The 10,354-nt window shown below is 43.8% G+C and overlaps 1 long non-coding RNA gene across 1 annotated transcript; it reads left to right on the top strand.

Annotated features, from left to right (window-relative positions):
- Window positions 1-367: 367 nt before the first annotated feature.
- On the top strand, window positions 368-1,445 carry LOC119335666. Its single transcript, XR_005161952.1, has 2 exons — window positions 368-1,174; window positions 1,292-1,445. It is a non-coding gene; the product is annotated as an uncharacterized LOC119335666 (long non-coding RNA).
- The last annotated feature ends 8,909 nt before the right edge of the window (window positions 1,446-10,354 follow it).

The raw sequence follows: 10,354 nt of genomic DNA, 5'->3' as shown, positions 1-10,354 counted from the left end.
TGGCACGGGCATAGATGCGGCATGAGAGTGGGGTGAGTGAGGCAGTAGATGGCAGGAGACTTTTTACTCCAAACGGTAGCGGCCGAGCAAATATAGGGGCGGGATGCACTATTGAGGATAAATTATCCTTCGCTAATGGTTATTAGAGATCGGTTAGGTGGCGGTTAGCAGATTAAAACCGAATTTTTACTCCTCTATCTGGTCATAGGGGTATTGGAATTAACCACGATGGAGTAGTCCTGTCCGGGTTGGACTAGAACAGTCGCTGAATTTCTCCCCGAACATCAGGATTTTAAGCTCTCCTCCCCGAAGTCTTCATTGCCATTGGATTTCTCGCACCAATCTTGGAGCAGTGAAAGTTGCAACATCAGCTCTCAACTCGTTCGGGGGAGAAGAAAAATGTCCCGAACGCCTCTCCACTCACTCTTCACGTTTCCCTTATCCATCCCTACGGCCCCAACTCCCTCGTCACCGGTCGGACGACGAACCAAGCAGCAGCCCGCGATCCCGAGCAGGGACGCCCAACACCCACCTCCTTCGACGTGCGCCGTCTTCTCCGGCCGCCGCCGGGGATTTGCAGCCACCGGACGGTGAGGTTCTCTCACCCGCGACTGGCCTTGGGCGCCTTCATGCCCGCTCCTCTTCAGCTCTGTGGATCTGCATCGCGCGCCGACGCCGATGGCCCTGGAGCCGCCGCGATTCTGGTCGGCGCCACAAGGTGGAGGTGCATTCCTGGTGGTGGCCGAGCGCCGCACCGCCGCCTGCCCCGCCGCGGCGGACGACGAGGCCACCTCCTCTCGTCGAGGTCTTCACGCGACGGTAACCGTCATGCCTCCACCGCGCTCTGGGTCAGCATCCTTCTGCAAGCTCCTCGCCGACCTGCTCGAGATGCCGCCGTGGGAAGAGAGCTGAGCGCCGCCTGCTCTCCTACGCTGACGCGGCTGGCGTCGGGGCTGCCTATCTGTGCGTGATCCTCGCGCGCTGCAGCGAGCACCAGGCCGCCGCGCTCCCGGTGAATGCAGCTACCTATGGACCGAAGGTAAATTGCCATCGTTTCCCCTCTGCCACCACCCGCCATGCCCCACAGCGTTGGAGGAGGTCGAGGGAGTTCGAGCTCGACCATCACGGCACACATGCACATGGCCCCTGCTGGCATTGACTCCCTTCCCTGCAGGTAATACTTCACTTCCCCCATTGAAATTGCTCTACACTTCCATCAGTACTCCAGAATCGTAGTCATTTAGTTGAAGATCTGCTCCTAGTTTGTGAATCCTCTGTTATTAATCTTCAGAAACAAAGCATACAAGAGAATTACTCTTTCAGCAAGTGAAGAGCTACTTTTATTTGTGATGATGCAAAAAGGAGTCCACATCCCTACTATCTTGTAGCCTACAGCAGCACAACTTGACTCACTGATGAAGATAATACCAGTGTTTTTGGAGTTATTTCTCACCGCACTAATGAATTTGAGCACTATCTTGTATTGTATCATTTATCTAGTCACTATATCTATTTGTGCCACCACAATGTTGTTACCTTATCCTGTTCTCACTCTGGTCCCGTTCTGATGTCTATTTGGTCTGGAGAAACTTCAGTTGGTGCATCAATTGCCTCCTTATATTATGTTTGAACAAACTTTTATATGCTATCAAACCAAAAGATGATGAGAAAATGATCTACTTTGTGCCAAAATACTAGAGGGTTGTACTGAAGTGCATTAGATGTATCTTGTTATATGTGGTAGTCTGTTTCATCTTCTATATACGACAAAACTTTCCGTAGAGTTGAACTTTTAAGAGCATATATGAACATATACTTTGGTCCATGGATGTCCCAGGGAGAGGCACAACATAAGAAATAATGTAGATCACTGTATAGTTGGTACTTTACAGAGTGCTTGGCAATTTTATCTCTATCCATACTCATAAACGGCAGGAAATTCATGTGATTTTCCATTGCAACTTTTGCGTAAACATGAATTTGGCATCATGGCTTAGAAGTCTGTTGATTTTTCCATGGCAACTTTTGAATATGCATTTGCCGTTGCAATTTTTGATCAATTTTTTACTGCACGTACATGGAAAATGTGTTATATAAAAGCATGGCAATTTTCAATATAAACAACATGGAAACATTGAATGTGCATTTGCCATGGCAATTTTGATCAATTTTTCTTTTATTTCACATACACGGTAAATTTATTACACAAAAGATGGCCATTTTGATAAAAATACCATGGCAATTTCGAATTCGCATTTTGCCATGGCAATTTTTGATCAATTTTTTTACTGCACATACATAGCAAATTTGTTATATAAAAGCATGGCAATTTTCAATATAAACATCATGGCAAATTTGAATGTGCATTTGCCATGGAATTTTTATCATTTTTTTGTATTATTTCAAATACATGGCAATTTTCAATATAAAGATCATGGAAATTTGAATGTGCATTTGCCATGGCAATTTTGACCATTTTTTGTATTATTTCAAATACATGGCAATTTTATTACAGAAAAGATGGCAATTTTGATAAAAAATACCATGTCAATTCAACTTTTTAATTGCGATGGCAAATTTTCCTTTATTTGCATGGCAATTTTAATTTCTACATGGAAATTTTACTTTTTCTCATGGCAAATTTACTTTTTTGGAGCATGCCAACTTTACTTCTATTTTGCCATGGCAAAAATACATTTGATCCTTGGTAAATTTTTTTCACCATTCATGGTTTTATTTATTTTGCTTCTATAGAGTTTTTAACATTTACTATAGAAAAACATGGCAATTAGTATTAAAGAACATATGGCAATTTTTGCCTTTTTGTTTTGCCAATGATGGAAGGGGAGCCTTGGCGCAGTGGTAAAGCTGCTGCCTTGTGACCATGAGGTCATGGGTTCAAGTCCTGGAAACAGCCTCTTGCAGAAATGTAGGGAAAGGCTGCGTACAATAGACCCAAAGAGGTCGGACCCTTCCCCAGACCCTGCGCAAGCGGGAGCTACATGCACTGGGGCTGCCCCCTTTTTTTTTGTTTTGCCAATGATGGCAATTTTCAATCCACGTTTTTTTTATTTTCATGTATATAATAAAAATGCCATACAAAATTTTAAATCCACATTTTCTTGCCAACATGTACACACAAAAATTTGCCATGAACTTTTTCTTTAGTGCTTTTTTCATAAAAAAGATTTTTTTTTGGCCATGCCAAATTTTGCTTATAAAGATGTTGGTATTATTTTGGTTTGAATCATTGCGATATTTTAGTAGTAGCTTTGTTTGTTACTCTATGCGTCACAATAAATCCATCTTTCATTTTTTTCTGGACATTTGTAATCTTTTTTAGCATGGCAAATCTGGGCTTTATTAGTCACAGGCAAAACTGGATTATTTTTAGTCTCGGTAAAAACTGGGCCTTATTTAGTCACAGCAAAAAAATCCTATCGGAGTTGTACGAGAGTGTTCGGCTGGGGGCCAAATCCTAAGGCGCCGCGCCGAATACAGGCTATTTCGTACAGGGCGCACACCCCCGCTTTACACTTGGTTTCGTAGCGGGCCAGCCCATCCTGCTTTGCCGTTTGTTTCTTAAAATCCCCAAAAATGGTGCGCCTGCCGCGACTCGAACCCCGCCCGTTCCTGCAGCTAGCGATCGCACCAACCGGTTGGACTAGATGACCACATGTGACAGTATCGTTCTTTTCCTTTTATTTATGAAACGAGAAAACGAGAAAAAGGCAGCTGCTTTTCCTGTTTTTTTTCTATCTTTGTTTTATTTCTCTTTCTTAAATTCGTGAACTTTTTCAAAGGTGACCAAATTTTCGTAAAAATCGGTGAACCTTTTCAAATTTGATGAACTTTTTTCAAAAAACGGTGAACTTTTTACAATTTGATGAACTTTTTTTCAATTTGATGAACTTTTTTTCAAACTCGATGAACTTTTTGTCAAATTCGACGAACTTTTTCAAACTGACTATCTTTTTTCAAATTCGGTGAACTTTTTTCAAATCCAATGAACTTTTTTTCAAAACCGATGAACTTTTTTTCAAATCCAATGAACTTTTTTCAACTTCGATGAACTGTTTTCAATTTTGTGTTCAAATTTTGATTAACTCTTTTTAGAATTGATGAACTTTTTCAAATTGGTGAACTGTTTTCGAAATTCGTATTTTTTTGAGATTCATGTGCTCTTCAGCTTTGTGAACGAAGCAATGAACAGAAAAAAAAACAACGAACGAAGGAAAAGGCGCGAGCGATCAACAGTTAACCGGGCTAAATCCTATTTCGGCGCCCGCTATAGGTCTTTCTACTAACGGGCGCATACCCCCCAGACCACATTGGGCCGGCCCAGTTTCGATATTTTATCTATGTTTCCAAAAGGCAAAAAGGGCGCTCGAGCTGAGAGCTCCTATTCGCCGCCCGCGAGCGGGAAACGATTGAGCCTTCGCTAACATGAGCGCGCATACGGGCCGGGGGCGCTCGAGCTGAGAGCTCCTATTCGCCGCCCGCGAGCGGGAAACGATTGAGCCTTCGCTAACATGAGCGCGCATACGGGCCGGCCCATTCGCAACGCCGAAGGAAATATCGAGAAAAATAAAAACAGGGATGTGGAGTCGAACCGACTACCTCACTAGGGACAGCAGCAAGCAACACCAGTCGAACTAGGGACCATTGATGGCTTAACTGCAGTGTTAATGGCAAAGTACTTAGTACAACGGCAGATCCGGTTTTTTTTCTCCATTTCCTGTAGAAAATGTGAATAAATTTTCTTTCAAATATGAATAATATTTGAAAATTGTGAACAAATTTCAAACTTGAATGGAAAAGTGAAAACAAATTTAAATACATGAACACAAATTTTAAATTCCAAACAGTTATTGAAACTTTTTATATAGGATGAACAAGTTTTCTTTAGACATTGAACATTTTGGAAATATATGTTGAACAACATTTAAATACACATCAACCATTTTTCATATACGCTGAACAATATTTAAATACACGTTGAACACTTTGTGATATACGATGAACAATATTAATACATAGTGAACATTCTTGGGATATATGTTGAACATTATTTAGATACACATTGAACATTTTGTGATATAAGATGAAAAATATTTAAATGCAGTGAACATTCTTGGGATATACGCTGAACAATCTTTAAATACATATTGAACATTTTGTGATATACGATGAACATATATGAATACACAGTGAACATTTTTGGGGTATACGTTGAACAATTTTGAAATACACATTGAATAATTTATAAAAAGTACAATGAACATTAATTTAGTATACAGCAAACATTTTTTTAAATGTAGAAAAACATTTTTGTAAATACACGTGTGAGCTCTTTGTATAATATGCTGAACAGAGAATCAAACGAAAAAAAAAACCGAAAGAATAAACCAAAGAAAAGCAAATCTGGAAAAAGGGAAAATTCGGAAGAAAAACCAGTGGAGAAACCGAACCTGGAAGAGAGAAAAGCCCACAAAAACGGAGTAAAGAAAATCTACACAGAAAACGAAAGAAGAAAACTAGAGAAAGAAAAACAAAAGAAACGCAGCAGATAGCGTACGAAACAGAACCGAGCGCAGCTGCCCCCGAACAGCGAACGAAAAGGAACCCCGCACGTGAAACCCGAATTGGGCCGGCCCAACTGATATCGCACGTGAGCGTCGCGGCTTCCTTTTGACGCCTGCGGGCGTCAAATAGGATCCGCCGCTCGAGCTGGGTATCGAACCCACACCCGAGCTGTTAAGAGTATGAGCTACAGCCACCCGACCACACCCCTTGGTTTGATTGGCTACATGTTTTCTCGTCCTTTCTTATGGTTCTTTTCCTTTTTTTTTTCTTTTTTCAAATTCGCAAAACTGTTTCATCATGAATATTTTTTGCAAATCGATGAACTTTTCTCTTTGAATTTGATGATTTTTTTGACAAATTTGATGAACGTTTTTTCAAATCTAATAAACTTTTTTACGAATTCGTTGAACTTTTTCCAAATTCGATGAACTTTTTTAGAATTTGATGAAATTCTTTTTGAATTCCATGAACTTTTTTCACATTCGATGAACTATTTTTCGAATTCAATGAACTTTTTCTGAATTCAATGAACTTTTTTTCGAATTCAATGAACTTTTGATTGAATTCGATGAACCTTTTCAAATTTGATAAACTTTTTTACATTTTGATGAACTTTTTTGAAAGGACAAGAGTACATACTGTAGCAAAACGGTTTGTTTTTTCCAAGAAAATCAGTACACACTGTAGCATTTTTGAGCGAAGGAAAAAAAGTGATCGAGCGGGAGCCGAGCATCGAGCGAGCGGCCAGCTACCGACCGAGCGGCGACAGCAGCGAGCGTTGCTGGGCCAGGACCATGCAAGCGACGCAGCGGGCGCCGTTATCGCTAACCGGCGCTAAAGGCGCCGAGGAGGTCTGTCCTTCTCACGCACATTGAAACAAGCTGTGCGGCTCGTTTTTGTGCCGGCCCATATAACCATGCACGTGGGCGCTGGGTTCGTTTGCTGGCGCATAAGGCGCCAGCGAGGAGCTCTCCGGCTGGGGTGCCTCTCCTGCCGAACGAATGAACTCGTTCGATCGTTGCCAGCCCCAGTACCGACCGAGTCGTTCGATCTGGGTGTCTTGTAGACCGAACATTCGGCAGTTATCAAGGTCCCTAGGCTAATAAATAGCTATGTATCCCCTATACTTGTAACCCAGACCAGATCAATACAAAGAAGTTAAGAGATCTCGGCGGCTTCTTGTTCGTTACGTGCGTGTGCTAGCTAGTAATAGATATCAATCCAGCTGCTTGGCCTTGTGTAGTACGTGCGCGTCTACTCGGCCGACTAGCTTCGGCTAGTGTGTTCGTCTCCTGGTGGAACGACGTACGTGCATTAGTAGAAAAACACCTAATAGTATAGTCTCGATTTGTAAGGGTCTTTAGTCCCGGTTCATGAACCGGGACTAATGGGCCGTTACTAATACCCCCACCCATTAGTCCCGGTTCAAACCAGAACCGGGACCAATGTGCCTCCACGTGGCCCTGTGCGCCGAGCCCAGTCAGGTGGCCTTTGGTCCCGGTTGGTGGCTCCAACCGGGATCAAAAGGCATCCATGCGTCAGCATTTCATTGGTTGGAGTTTTTATTTTATTTTTTTAAAGGAGGGGAAGTTGGGGGTTTTGGCGGGTTAATTTAGGTGTTTCATATATTGTGTTAGCTAGCTAATTAATAGAGAAAAGTTTCCTCTCTTATGTTCGTGCTTGGTCGACGCTACGTACTATATATACATAAGTGATCGAGAGAACCATTCAGTACAGAAGTTCGTTATGCATACCGAGAGAAGTGATCGATCGACCTCTCCTTCTCCGAGAGATTGGTCGAACAACAAGTTTTCGTATCATATATCCGACGCTACTGGCTGCATACATGTACAATATGTATAAGATCTCTTAATTACAAACCCCTAGCATTTGAAATCAATTTCCACATGGTATTCTCCGGCTTTATTGATGACGTGGTCAAGAAAGAATCCCGCCAATTCCTCTTGAATTGCTTTCATGCGATCTGGTTCTAGAAGTTCATTCCGCATCTGCCACGTCTAATTTAAAGAAGGGGGTTAATTAATACATATATATGAATGAAACTCAACTCAACAGAAATTATGGTGTAATAAAATGAAATTGTGAATATTATTGCTTACGCACTTCATATTGTCTTTGAGAGTAGCCCCGCTTGTTTTTCAAAGTCACGGTGTGGATGAACTCGCACACGTAGTATCCACAGAAATCATTCCCTTCCTCCTGCCACAAGCACTTTACGAGAAATAGAGGTCAATCAAACTGATAATGAAGCATTATAAATGGCATTGATGAAAGTATAGCTATAGAATCAACGGGAGATGCGCGCAACTAGCTAGCCATTAGTACTTACTTTCAACCATTTATATGTCAGCTCCTTCGGCAGTCCCGGAGCTTCTGCGGTGAACTGTTTCCAAACCCTGGAAGACAAAGAAAATTATTATTATTAGTTGAGATATCAGAAAATGAACAAAAAGTTGCCGATATGGTGCGATAATGATCAATTGAACTTACTTGCTGAGCATTTCAGTGATGTCCGCATAGGATTTGGGATCTTTCCGTCTCGAATCTAAGACGGTTACTAGTCCACGCTCAAACTTAATCTCTAGAAGAATATAGTGGTACCTGCGCACGCATGCATAACTCATCAATTACATTACTATAAGCTCGCTTGAGTAATAAGGGAAACCGAATATGCACACGACAGTAACACTCACGGGCCGTTGTAAGGAAAGAGTATGGTATCTTTGTTTTGATTTTTGGTCAACGATTGTAGCAAGTTGTCCTCGGCCTCTCTGACGTTCTTTTCAACCAGAAATACATCTATGATATTTGTGTTAATGAACCCAATATCATAAATTTCTTGTTTTTTGCACTCGATGATCTTCAGTCTGCATAATATATATATTGAGGATAATTAATTATAAATACATGCAATGAAAGAGCCAAGCTGTATATAAAGACTTAATGACAGAAATAGTACTTACAGGCTTTAGCAAAAGACCATTAATTTATCGAGGGCCTTTTGATTGAAGAACTCGTAGAACTCCTCAAATGGAACAGTCAACAGATCATTTGCAACGAGATTGTGCTTCTCTTTAATATGCAGATACAAAGCATTCTTACCCTCAGACTCTCTGCAGGTTTCCATGTACCAATTATGGAATCTTCGCATCATTGTTGTCAGAGATTTTTCATCTTTGTCGAGAGGCTTCCCGTACTCGTATCTGTGTCTGTCCACCTCCAAGTAATCAGGAAGTGCATTGTCAGGCAGGTAATCGTCAAGATTGCCATAACCGGACACCGTCCCCGGAGCATTAGACACATTGAGCGGGGGCACGATTGTTGTGCTTGTTCGCCGAGCTGGGCAATTTTTTCCTTTTTGATCGTTCTTTTGACCTTTTAGCACTGACAGTAGTTCCCGACCGCTGGGCTTGGAGATATGTTTGTTCAGTAATGCGCTCATAGTTGGTTCTCGGCGGAGAATTTGGTGGTTTCCTCAGGGCGTCGAGAGTGCGCTTTGCTTTCACCGGATCTACCTTCTCCTCCGGAGGTGGATGTCTCTTTACTTTCACCCCTTCAAAGAACTCCTTCACGTGGGTCCGCACAATCGTATCGTTTTCCTCCTCGGACCTCCCGTACGATAACTTCTCTAGAGGCTTGAGAGATGATGGACCGTATTTGTATTGCCTCCCGCCTCTGGTTGTGCTGCTAGACGCCGGAGCAGACGGAGCGGCTGCGGCGTCTGTCTTCTTTCGTGCTTGCTTACGAGGCGGAGGAGAAGGAGTACGACGCGCCGGAGCAGCCGGGGCGGCGGCGGGTCTGTTCCGCCCTTGCTGGCGAGGCGGAGAAGGAGGATGCTGCTGGCTGCTCGGGAGCGTCGGCGCAGGCGGAGAAGGAGGCGGAGTGCCGCCATGCGACGGAGAAGGAGGCGGAGTGCCGCCACGCGTGCCCTGATCGTCACTCGCCGGAGGAGGAGGCGGTGGAGGAGGCGGAGTGCCCTGACTCGCCGGAGCAGGAGGAGGAGGCGGAGGCGTCCAGTTCAAAAGGTTGATGAGCTCCTTCTTCCATAGGCATGGAGTCTTCAGAGCAGAACCCAGCCTAGTCTCCCCTTCACCGGTAGGGTGGTCAAGCACGAGGTCCTCAAATCCCTCCGTTATTTCATCCACCATCACCTTAGCATATCCTTTTGGAATCGGCTGGCAGTGATAAGTTGTGTCGGGTCCACTAGGATAAACTTGGCCAACAGCCGCCTTGACCTTGAAAGTCATCCATCGCGCCATCATATGGCAATTTTGAGACTCCGTGATACCATCCACGGGATAGCTGGCAGGAGCCGTCAAGACATGCTCCGGCTGAAGCAGCTCGGTGGAAGCCACGCTGCTTCTCGGCTGAGATGGTGGGGTAGCTTCGGGGGAAGCTTCGGCAGGTCGTTTGCTGCGATCTGCTGCTTCTCGTTCCTCTTCTCGATCCTCTAGCCCCATTACCCTTTCGTGCAGCGCCTGCAGTTGGTCCTGCTCCAGTTTCTTCCTCCTCTCGTGGGTTTTGTAACCCCCTGCGTCCGGAAAACCAACCTTCCACGGAATGGAGCCTGGCGTGCCTCGTGTCCGTCCAGGGTGCTCAGGATTCCCAAGGGCCATTGTGAGCTCGTCCTTCTCCCTGTTTGGAAGGAACGTCCCTCGCTGCGCTGCATCGATATAGTGTCGAAGTTTCTTGACTGGTAATTGCAGTTGCTCGTCCGTCCACTGGCAAAACCCTTTTACAGGGTCCA

This window comes from Triticum dicoccoides, chromosome 7B (genome assembly GCF_002162155.2).
Source record: "Triticum dicoccoides isolate Atlit2015 ecotype Zavitan chromosome 7B, WEW_v2.0, whole genome shotgun sequence".
NCBI lineage: Eukaryota > Viridiplantae > Streptophyta > Magnoliopsida > Poales > Poaceae > Triticum > Triticum dicoccoides.
This window is presented reverse-complemented; position numbering and strand designations above follow the sequence as displayed.